At 39.9% G+C, this 11110-nt stretch overlaps 1 long non-coding RNA gene across 2 annotated transcripts; it reads left to right on the top strand.

Moving 5' to 3' along the window:
* The first annotated feature begins 539 nt into the window (after positions 1-539).
* On the top strand, positions 540-3773 carry LOC141615062 (uncharacterized). Of its 2 annotated transcripts, none has more exons than XR_012529588.1 (4): positions 540-793; positions 1111-1182; positions 2628-2762; positions 2854-3773. It is a non-coding gene; the product is annotated as an uncharacterized LOC141615062 (long non-coding RNA). The 2 variants fall into 2 exon arrangements; XR_012529589.1 differs by having other exon boundaries at positions 1120-1182.
* The last annotated feature ends 7337 nt before the right edge of the window (positions 3774-11110 follow it).

Genomic DNA, 11110 nt, shown 5'->3' on the forward strand with positions numbered 1-11110 from the left:
GTTAGTGAGGCTAAGAGACCTCTCCTATAATAGGTAGTTATAATTTTTAATTTATTTCTAACTTTTTAATTAGTTTCTAGTGTATTTATTACTCCCTCCATTCAACTCCAAATGGTACTTATCACTTTTTTACGTTTGCCAACGCGAGTTTTACTTTGTAAATATCTTTAGTTACACATTTGTAAAATTTATAAAAATTTGATATTTCAAATGTACTCCTAAAGACGAATAAAACAAGATCTCACATGAATATATTTTATCTTATGTATTGGGAGGAAATGAGAAGATTCTTCTTACTTGTGAATAGTGTACAAAAAAGAAAACTACTATTTGGAGTTGAATGGAGGGAGTACTTGTTTCTCATCTATAAATAATATAAAAAGGTTAGTTGAGTGGTGAATTAAAAAGTATACGTGGCACACCTAGATGACATTTGAACAACAAAAAACACACAATTTGGAGGATTGTAGGTAATAAGCGGCAAAAAAGGATTAAAAAACAAAACAGACAACTCTTCACATTCATTGTTCATGGTTCATTTACCTCTCCTAATAAAAAAAATTCATCCAACTCTTAACATTCCTTATTTATTGTTCATTAATCTCCCCTGATCAAAAAAATTCTTCTGCCCGAAATTCAATTGCCCAAATCAATATTTATGCCTAATCAATATTATATCAGTTACTATATCACATATTGATTCACTTAATATATCAATTTATTGTTTCCATATTTAACTCGGACCTTCAAACCTGCGTTTGTATTTGGTTTTGGGTTGCTATTGACGTTGCTGGTATGTATATGTCATAAATTAATATATAGTTGTCCTTTTTATTCAAGTTTAAATCATTGTTAATTTTTCTTTCGGTTGCGGTCAATTAGCTTATTGTGTTGTTTAATCATAAATAACTATGACTTTAGAACTCTGTTTTAAAATTAATGTTAGTTGTTTATAGTTGTTGTTCAGTGATTTTGCCAAGCGTCATTTTGTTTTAGTGTAATCTCCTATTGATCATAATTTGGTGCATTCTTTAGCAGATTACGGTGGCAGCTAACAAATTCTTCAATTGGTTTATGTTTATTCCAATTTACTATTTAATCCTAATCCAGATTTTGCAGGTTTGGGCTTGATTAATTCAATTGTATGCTTTGCAGTCTACAAATTATTCCCGTATAATCATGGTAAGTGTCCGAACAAAATGACGATCTACAAACTAAGTTATATAATGAAAGCTTCATTTTTGCTTTTTACTCATTTTTGCTTTTTGGTGTAAATGTGTAATGTTTTAGAGATTGGAATAAGTGAGGTATAAAATGGTAGTTTCTATTTAGCGTTTTGTGGAGTGTATAACGGACCGAAAGAATTGAGGTATTTGTTGAAAGCTCGAACTTTGAGTTTCGTGGAGCTTATTAGGGATCGTAAGAATTGAGGTATATGATAAAAATTTTGGATGTTGAGTTTTGTGGAGTGTATTAGGGATCAGAAGTACAAAGACATATATTAGAAGCTTGAATTTAGCATTTTATGGACAGTATTAGGGATTAGACAACGTAAGATGTATAATCAAAGCTAGAATGTAAAGTTTTGTGTACAAAGACATACATTGGAAGCTTGAATTTAGCATTTTATGGACGGTATTAGGGATTAGACAACGTAAGATGTATAATCAAAGCTAGAATATAAAGTTTTGTGCTTTATATTAGGGAACAGAACACCTGGATATATGTCAAAGATCGAGTTTAACTTTTTATGCAGTGTATTAAGGACCATAACTAAGAATTGAGATTTATGTTAAAAGTTCAAATTTACCATCTTTGGGAGTGTGTGACGGATAAGAACTAAGTCATATGGAGTATATTGAAAGGTCGAGTTTTGTGTGTTGTGGAGTTCATCAGGTTTCAGAGGAAGGAGGTTTCAGACGAAGGACTAAGACATATATCGAATCCTCTTAGCTTCGGTGGTGTATGTCCCTATTATGGAGTTTGACAAGTGGCTTTTGTATTCCAATTTATCGAATGCTCTTAGCTTCGGTGGTGTATGTCACCAATTTATACTCAACCCGTCTAACATACTTTCTTCTCAAAAAATCAGCTATCAATATCTACAAATTTCTAACGAAATCCGACTTCTGTCCTGATATTGAGTTAGGAGGTTAACTAGCAGATATGCTTTTCTTCATTTGTTTTGATTTATCCCATGTTTTTGCTTATTTTAGTATCCATTTGATTTCGTATTTTTGCATAATTAAACAATTATTTTTGGGTTGATTTACCTGACGTCCGTGGTCGTCTTACAATACATTCTTTTTTGCTGCTTCTTGAGTTCTTTGGGTTTATTTTCTTTCTGAGCAGATTACAAATTTTGTTCTTAAGCTTGACAAAGTATGTTCATGTCAGCTTCTACTTGGGGTTTTAATGGTCTATTTTACCACTTGGGTTGGTTTCCCAAAAAAAATGAAGACCATTTGTTTGGTTGTGAGAAATTTGAAAGATAATTGTGCACAAAATTTCTCATAATCCACAAGTGTTTTTTAGGACTGCGTCTATGTGAGTATTGTTTAGTAAACATTTGCAACATATATATTAATTAAACCACTCCTACAGAGAGAATTGTTCATTTGTCTAAGGGACCGTAACAAAAATCCAATCTGATGTTGAATGGAGGTACATGTCTTGCACGACATGCAAAATCGGGCTTCAAGACGACAAAACTTGTACACAGTGCAACAAGTTTATAAGTTTATAGAATACCCAATGCAAAGGTACGTAAAAAACAGCCTTCTAGGATATATAAATAAAAATTAATCTTATCAAAGCATTGCAAACCAGCCCTAACCATCAACTCAAAAACAGGTACAGGCTAATGACAACATTATCCGACGGAGTGAGCTCAGCCAAATTAGTGCTCTTCGACAAGGAAGCAGAGAATGTCATTGGCAAGCCAATAAACAAACTGCATGACCTATACGAAAAGGTTGGTCACTTCCAACAAATAATTTTAACAGCCAAACAACCCTTTCAATACCAAATAACACAACCTTAAAAATGAAAACTAACTACTGAAGTATCAATGCCTTTACATGAAGATGGAAAAGGAAGACTGTTAAACATTTTTCAGGAATGTATTGGAAAACAATACACATTCAAGGTCAAGGTCGGGATGAGCAAATTTGGGAATGAGCGAGAACTTACAGAACCAGAAGACAATGGCAACAAATTCGGAAATCAAAGCACCAAACAACGCCAATCATATAAAAGAAAAAGTAACCTACCCTACCATGTTGCACTACAAAATATATGCACCCCATAAATGATTAACAACCGGTACAATGACAAAAAACAATAGGCACGTGATTCCAATACATATTACGGGAGGCCGCAGACAACCACAACACAAGACAACAGAGAAAAAAAGAAAACAGACATAAATGTAGGTATATTTCATTCACCAACATATGATAAAGCAAGAAGCATTGTTTAAAAGGTATATAATAAAACTCGCAGGATTGAAGAACCAAAACAATAGTTCGACATGGCGGGGTGCAACACAAACAAAAAGCGGCGAAAAGCTTCTGAGATAACAACTTCACAAAACAATGACAACAACTGAAGATCCGATGGATAATATAATGAGTAGAAACAAAACGACATTAATTAGAAATAAGGATTAGGATAATGTATTACTCCCGTCTGAATTCCCAAATTCTTCACAAGCATACCCCTTAATCAGTAGTTAGCTTTCAATTTAAAAGTTTCCACGATTCATTGTTTAATCCCCTACATAGATTACTTCAATAGTTTGCTTTCAATTTAAAAGTTGTCATTATTCATTGTCGAGTCCCCTACATAGATTACTGAGTAATTTACTATTTCGCATTTAGTATAGAAAAGGGTTCCCTCTTCAAAGAAACAACAAAGCGGTGTACACACACAACATTGCTAATGCTACTTGTATCTAAAGAGATGTCCAAAAAGCAAAACAAAAACATAACAAAAAAAAAACAGTAACCAACACCGCCCCATGAGTTTCACGGGCATTAGAACTAGTTAATATATTAAGAGACGATCTCTCAAAAGACTTACTGATTTTATTTTTATCCTCTCGTTTCATTGTCTTCTACAGTAATCTACAATTTCAAATAATGATAAAAAGTGTTCTAAATGTTTGGTTTATTCATAAAAGAATCTTATTACTAACTTCAATCATACTAACACTTATTATTATTTTTTGGTTAAATGTGAGTATATATATTATATATCAAAAACCGATTCAAAATACAATATACAGGAGGATATGAATTCAAAAAGCTGCTACCATACTACCATATTAAACGCACCACAGAAAATCAAATTCTTAAAAATTTCAGCCATTCAATTCTAGCATGATCCAAGTCCTGACCAAGCTTGAGTTTGATTTTGCCTCTAGTACTTTCTTCAATCTGTTTCACTACTTCCTCAGGCCTGAGAAGACAGTAGTTAACACGATCATTGTTCCTTTGAGTCCAAATAAAGTAATGATACGCATTCAGGATGACAGCCATAGTTTTCCACTGAACAGAGTTAGTAGAACTTGCAGCCAGGCGACTGACAGTAGGCAGATTGCCTCCAAACCAATTCTCAAGAATGTACTTGACTTTGGAGCTGTAAATAAAGTTAGAGAACAAATGATCAATGGTTTCAGACATACGATCACAGAGGAGACAATATGTACTAACACTTATTAGATTATCAATTGAGTTTACGTACTAATATCTTATGTGTATTCATATTCCAGTCAGCCATACTGTATTTTTTAGGGTGTGTTTGGAAAAAGGGACTTGGAGAGAAAAGAAAGGGAGAGAGTAGGGGAATTAAAATCCCTTGTTTAGATAGCAAATGAGAGTGGAGGGTAGAGCTGTTCAAAAAAGGGCTTGGGCCGGATATGGGCTGGACGAAAAGGAAATAATTTCCCTTTAAGACAATAACGAGTTGGTCGAGCCAGAATAATGGGTCACTTATCCTTGCCCTTACCCACCCTACGGATAAAAGTCGGGCAGCCCGTAGGCTACCGGGCTTCTACATATATCCGTTTATTTGTGAACCTATAAATTAATTGAACACTCGTGATAAAATTGCAAAGTTAATATTCAAATAAGTTCATACTTCTTAAGTCTTACTTAGCTATCCAAATCTAAAATAAAACTAAGCAAAAATTAAAACTAAAGTACAATAATAGTGTGGACAGCGGGCCGCCCACGGGGGCGCTTGGTGAGAACGAAACAAGCGTTTGCATTTTGTATGGAGTCGCCACCAATTTTTATGGGAAATTGGAACCGTTCGAATACCTCGTGTCATGTCAAGACACAAAGTAGTGACATGAACACTAAGCAATCGTTACCCTTAGCATTCTATGTCTAGAATGACTCTCGTGGATGCCAATGAACACGGGTGCTCACGGAGATCTGGAGTAAGGGGTGAGGGTACGTATTAGGAAGCTCTTTTGATCGAACACCTAATCCCGCCCGCCTCGATAGCGGCCTCTACTAATGATTAGGGAAGTTATTCGCACTCGATATATCGTCGGCTATATGCATGCAATGCAACATCCAAGTTTTAATCCTAGCATGTGAGAATCAATACTAAGTCGGTTGACAATTAATTTAGCAAACAATTGGGTCGAAGTAGGATTTAATGTTGATTTACATGTGAAAACATACAAATGATACAAGAAATACAACAAATACAACGAAATTACAATAATAAAAATTACATTAATTACAATGGAATAGGCGATCTATGTCGAAAATACCTTCAAAACGGATAATTTGAGAAAAAGAAATAAAGAATGAAATAAACGAACAGGAATTAGTGCGATATTACGGGTAATAGTCAATTATACGTAAACTAATTAAACTATGTCAAGGCAGAAACGGAGTTCAGGGACAGAACTCAGCCAGGAACAGGCGCAGCAGAGCTGCGTCCCTTGGAAGAGGCGCAGCAGACACTTCGTCTGTTCTTTGGCTCAGTTCTGGCTGTGAAGCCGTAATTGCAAGCCGTTAATGTCGATTGGTGATTTAATGATTGATTAAATTATTTACTCGGATGGAAGTGATTAACATGTTATTTAACATATGAATAGGTCATAAAAACAGTAAAACATGAATGAGACGGATGCAAAAACGGATTATTTACATGATGAAATAATGACAGAAGTGAAGAATATTAATGAGTCCTCTATTGAAATCAATTAAATAGTCTAAACATGATGATATATGACGAATATGCGATGAACATGCGAGTAAACAGATGAAAGCTATATCAAAAGACGAATTCCAGAAACCCAATATGAACAAATCGAATCTCTACAACCCGGAATTGAATTTAATGACGAAAACCCGCAAATATTGGATCATTAGGGATTTAAGTCGGATTTATTTAAACATGAGAATGACGGTGATTATAACACATGTGGAATTATTATGATATTAAGACGAAGAGTTAACAGACGAAGCAAGCAAAAGAAAGAATTTGAACACGAATTACAGAGGACAAACGAAGAAGAAAGGAAGCAGGAACTGCGGCAGCCTCACGAAGAGGCGCAGCAGGAACTGCGCTCCTTCGAAGAGGTTTTAACAAAGGGTTTTAGAAATCGGTTTTAATGGTGTTTTCGACATAAACCTTACAATTGATGATACGAAAAGTAAAATACAATAAATAAAAGGGAAATTTACACCCTCAGACTTACATGTTGACGAAACGAGAAGGACTAAGAAATCGATTAGTGATGCTCGACGCGAATGCAAAGAAAGTGCCCTCGTAAGAGGAAAACGATTGATTAATTAAGTTGATTGAGTGTAGTTGGTCAAATTGGTCGGTCATGCAACGGAGAGGCTCGTACCCGGAAAGATCCAAGCTTACGTGGTCGAAAGTTCAAGCACGTAGGCGCCAGTAAGTAAGAACAAAGTCTAGAATACAAAGGGAGAAGAGAAAGGCGGACACTCGCGTGAGAAATATGAGGAACGAAAGCTCCTATTTATACTAATCACGTGAAGGAATTAGGGTTTCGGAGACTCTTTGGAAGTGAATCTCGGAAATATATGAAAAAGATACGAGAAACATGCAGAAAAGGGCCTGGGAAGAGGCGCAGCAGCCACTGCGTCTCTTGGAAGAGGCGCAGCACCTGCTGCGTCTATTCCCAGAAGGTTTCCTCCTGTTGAAGAAAGATTTCCGCGTTTGAGTTATGGTAGGACGGAAATAATTCGATTTACTTAATATCTTATATGAATATTACGGGATATTATTTGCCAAAAGATAAAATTTGTGAAATATGGAATAGAAATATCCGGAACATTCCAGAACATTCTGACTCGGGATTTAACGGTTATCAGAAAATGGAGACGGTTTTAGGCCCGGACTCGAATGTACTCTAATTATCGCCAAAACGACCGTATCGGGACGTAGATGACAACTAAGAGGTCGACATTAATATTTGAGCAATCACTTGACGATAATCTTATTTAATCTGTCACAAATCGTTCCGCGTATTAAACATGCGGCCCAATCATCACCGGGTGGTTTGCGGGAGGTGCGAAATGAGGTATCTCTGAGCCCCCACTTTGACCGAGGCTTGGACAAGGCGAAAGTCAAAGTATAGCCATCAGGTCAATCGAAGATTACAACCTGACGACTATGGCGACGCGAGGCGGTTCAAGGGGTCTGAACCAAGGACCTGTCGTCGGGAACATTTTAGAGTCTGTCGACTATCGGGGAGGGTCGTTTAAAGTCCATTAGACTGTGTAAGGAGGCTCTCCAGCCATAAGAAGAGACCATACCTGAGACTTCTTCGTCGAGATGCTTCCGGAGTTGCATAGGAGCTAAGGTTGAGCATGGGAGCTAAGGGTAAGACCTAAAGGGTATATAAGGATTGTGCTAGGGTGTGGGACCCTAAAGAAAAGCATCGATGGGAAGGAGGCCTAAAGTAAGTTCAACTTAAGGGGTAAACCGGAGGTTGGGTATAGGAACTCTATTGGTTTGGTAATTTGAAGGCTTATGAACCTAAAAGGATTGGGATCCTATAGTTAAAAAGTCCTAATTTCGGGTTTACGAACCTAAGAAAGAAGGCTTTGGGTTTGGGAACTTCTGGAGAACGACACCCTTGTCGGGCTCCGCGGGGAAACACGAAATATTGAGAGTAGCAGGACACGGCTGGGAACTGCTGAAAGGAAAATGTTTGGATAATCTTTGGGAAAATATTGCAAGTAGCAGGACACGGCTGGGAACTGCTGGAGGAAAAACGGTTTGAATAAATGTTAATCCTTACGTCTTGAGAGAGATAGTACGTCCGCTTACTCTCGCTAGAGACATAGTTGGGATTATTCTTCTTGTCATGAGAGGGAAAGTATATCCGCTTACTCTCGCTTGAGACATAATGAATATGCGTCGAATTTTTATAAATAAGTAAATGCTCGTTGCGACAAGCAAAAAACGGGTCTTGGAAGGAATAATTAGTCTGCTGCTGGCTTGGAAATGCGAGCCAGAACGAAAGAAAATCGTCGAACGGACCAAAAGAGTAAAATAGCATCGGGGAAGAGGCGCACCAAAGATGGGCCCACAAATAACAAACTTATAACGAATTTTTGAAAATCCGTATGGAGGGAACAAAAGAAAGAGGCGCAACAAGAGCTGCGTCTCTTGGAAGAGGCGCAGCGCCTGCTGCGTCTATTCCCCAATTTGGCTTTCCTGCGTAAAAACGCGAAAATCAGAGGGATTGCTTCATTTGCATTCGAAACACAAATCACTCATTTCTCTCTCAAATATTCACCATTTCCGCCAAGGTTTGATTCAAAAGCTTGCTTTAAACATGAATAATCGAGGTATGTGTCTTAATCTTGCATTAATCATCTATATCTGTTGAATTTTGAGCCGCGAGATTTAGGGTTTTCGACCCTTTTGATCGAAAATTTGGGGCTTTTCCCCCAAATGGATTTGCCATGTCAAATTGATGTTAGAAATGGATAGTAGGCAATGTTAGGAACATAACCATGTATTTGTTTCGAATTTTTGTCAAGTTTTGAGCCTTTGAGTGAAATTTTGAGACGGTTTTACAGCTAAACCGTAAATTGCTTCGAAAATAGCCTTAGGATTGCCCATTTGCGATGAAATTTGATATTTGGGATCCTTGGGTGATGGGTAAACTTTCTACCGTCTCGGAATTTTGGTTTGTGACCACTTTTTCAGGACACCTTTCTAGGCCATAATCGCCGTTATAGCGAAATGCTGCCGAATTTTCGACTTGAACCTGGAACTAGGCTTCGAATTGGACTTGACTTGACCCAATTTATCACATGAGTGATCGGGTCGATGGGAATATGGCCAAGGATGGCAAGGAAAGGGCGTTTTCAGGGCTTTGAAGGCTCGAAAACTCCTTAACAAAGGCTTGTCGTCATGTGACGCGGCCTGAATTTGCTTTGACGTTGCAGGTGATGAGGCTTCTACTTCTGGGAGAGCTCCCATGGATATAGACGCCGCGCTCGTTGAGGAGGCTTTAGAGCGAGGCCTTCACCGCCGCGGTGATGGTGGCCGAGTTTCACGAGGAGGAGGCCGTCGAGGAGGAGGAGATCCCGAGATGAGCCAACGTCGGGCGAGGAGGTCGTCAGCTGAGGGGAGCTCCTGCGTGGGTTGAGACCTGGGAGAGTAGGCACCTCGTGTGGGCTGCAGAGGGTCACCTGTCCTACAGGACGGTGAAGAGCTTGGTAAATAGAAATTCACTACTCACTACTCATCCTCTTTCATTCTTTTTGTCCAAATTTCTTTCAAATTTCAGTCAAAACTAAAGATAGCTTTGTTTCAAATCATAATAGGAGGCCGGGAACATCAGGTCATTCTCGGGGTACACGACGGCGATGGAGCACTACGAGCGGCTGTCGGCGGAGGAGAGGGCCATGATCGAGCGCGGAGCGTTCGGTCCTCTGGTTCAGGTCTGGAGGGATATCATGAAGAGGAAGTTGCGGGCTAACCTTAGCCTGGTCCGCGCTTTCTTGGACCGATTCTGGGACACGACTTCCACCTTTCACATGCCTTTTGGTGAGGTGGGGGTCACTTTGGAGGATTACGGCATGATTTCTGGTCTGCCGTGTGGGACCGAGGAGATGGTGTGGCCGGTGACTGCCATGAGGGCGGACTCGGCCGAGGCGAGGAGATTGATCGGCTGGAACTTGTCGCCGAAGGTCACGATGCACGGGTTTGGTACCCGTTCTTACGTTCGAGACTACTTTGCGGGGAAGACCGGCGCCGGTGACGATCGATGGGAGGGAGACGGCTCCTCCTCCCCCGCACACCGAGAAGAGGGCTCGTCTCGTGGCTTTGGTGGTTTCGTCTTCGATTTACCTCGGAGACAAGGGCGAGAGGTCGTCAACGAAGCTTCTTCCCTTCCTTTCGACCGAGTTACCTAGGGCGCCGGGACCGGGTCATCGCTGGTTTTGCGGTCCTCATCCGCTTCATGAGGGCCATGGTTCGTCCGGAGTTGATGGAGAAGGGGACTTCTCCGGTCGTCGGACCGGACTCTCTTTGGAGGTATAAACCTTCCTTTAGACCAAAGTAAATTCCTTTCTTTATCAAATCACGAAAGATCGTCATTGATTATTCTGCTTTACAGGCGTGGGTGTACTCCTACTTCCCGAGTCTCGCGCCCAAGAGGACTGAGCCGCTGGAGATGGCCTATCCTGTGGTGAGGGATTGGGTGATGTGCCGGACGAAGAGCAAGCGTTCTTCTCACAACGTCTACCGGCGGGACGTGAACGCTCTTCAGCTGAGCAGCATGAGTATCCCATTCGTATTCACTTATACTTCTTATACTTTGCCTTTAATTGATCATAGGAATGATCTCTGCCTTATCTTGTCATAGTTGGTGCCCAGACCTTGGGCGGAGTACGCTGGAGCGCCTCCTTTTGTCGCTGAGGTCCTTCGACCTAGGAGCCCGAGCCGGCTGCTGTTGAGGACGTCGATGGGTCCTGTGTGGTACTTGGGCGAGCGGTTGGCTCGTCAGTGCTCTCGGGACGATGTTTAGGGAGCCTTCTGAGGCTAAAAGGGAGGCGGACTTGGCTGGTGCCGGTGGCGACGACCTTCTTCTCCT

The sequence above is a fragment of the Silene latifolia genome, chromosome 11 (assembly GCF_048544455.1).
Source record: "Silene latifolia isolate original U9 population chromosome 11, ASM4854445v1, whole genome shotgun sequence".
Classification (NCBI taxonomy): domain Eukaryota; kingdom Viridiplantae; phylum Streptophyta; class Magnoliopsida; order Caryophyllales; family Caryophyllaceae; genus Silene; species Silene latifolia.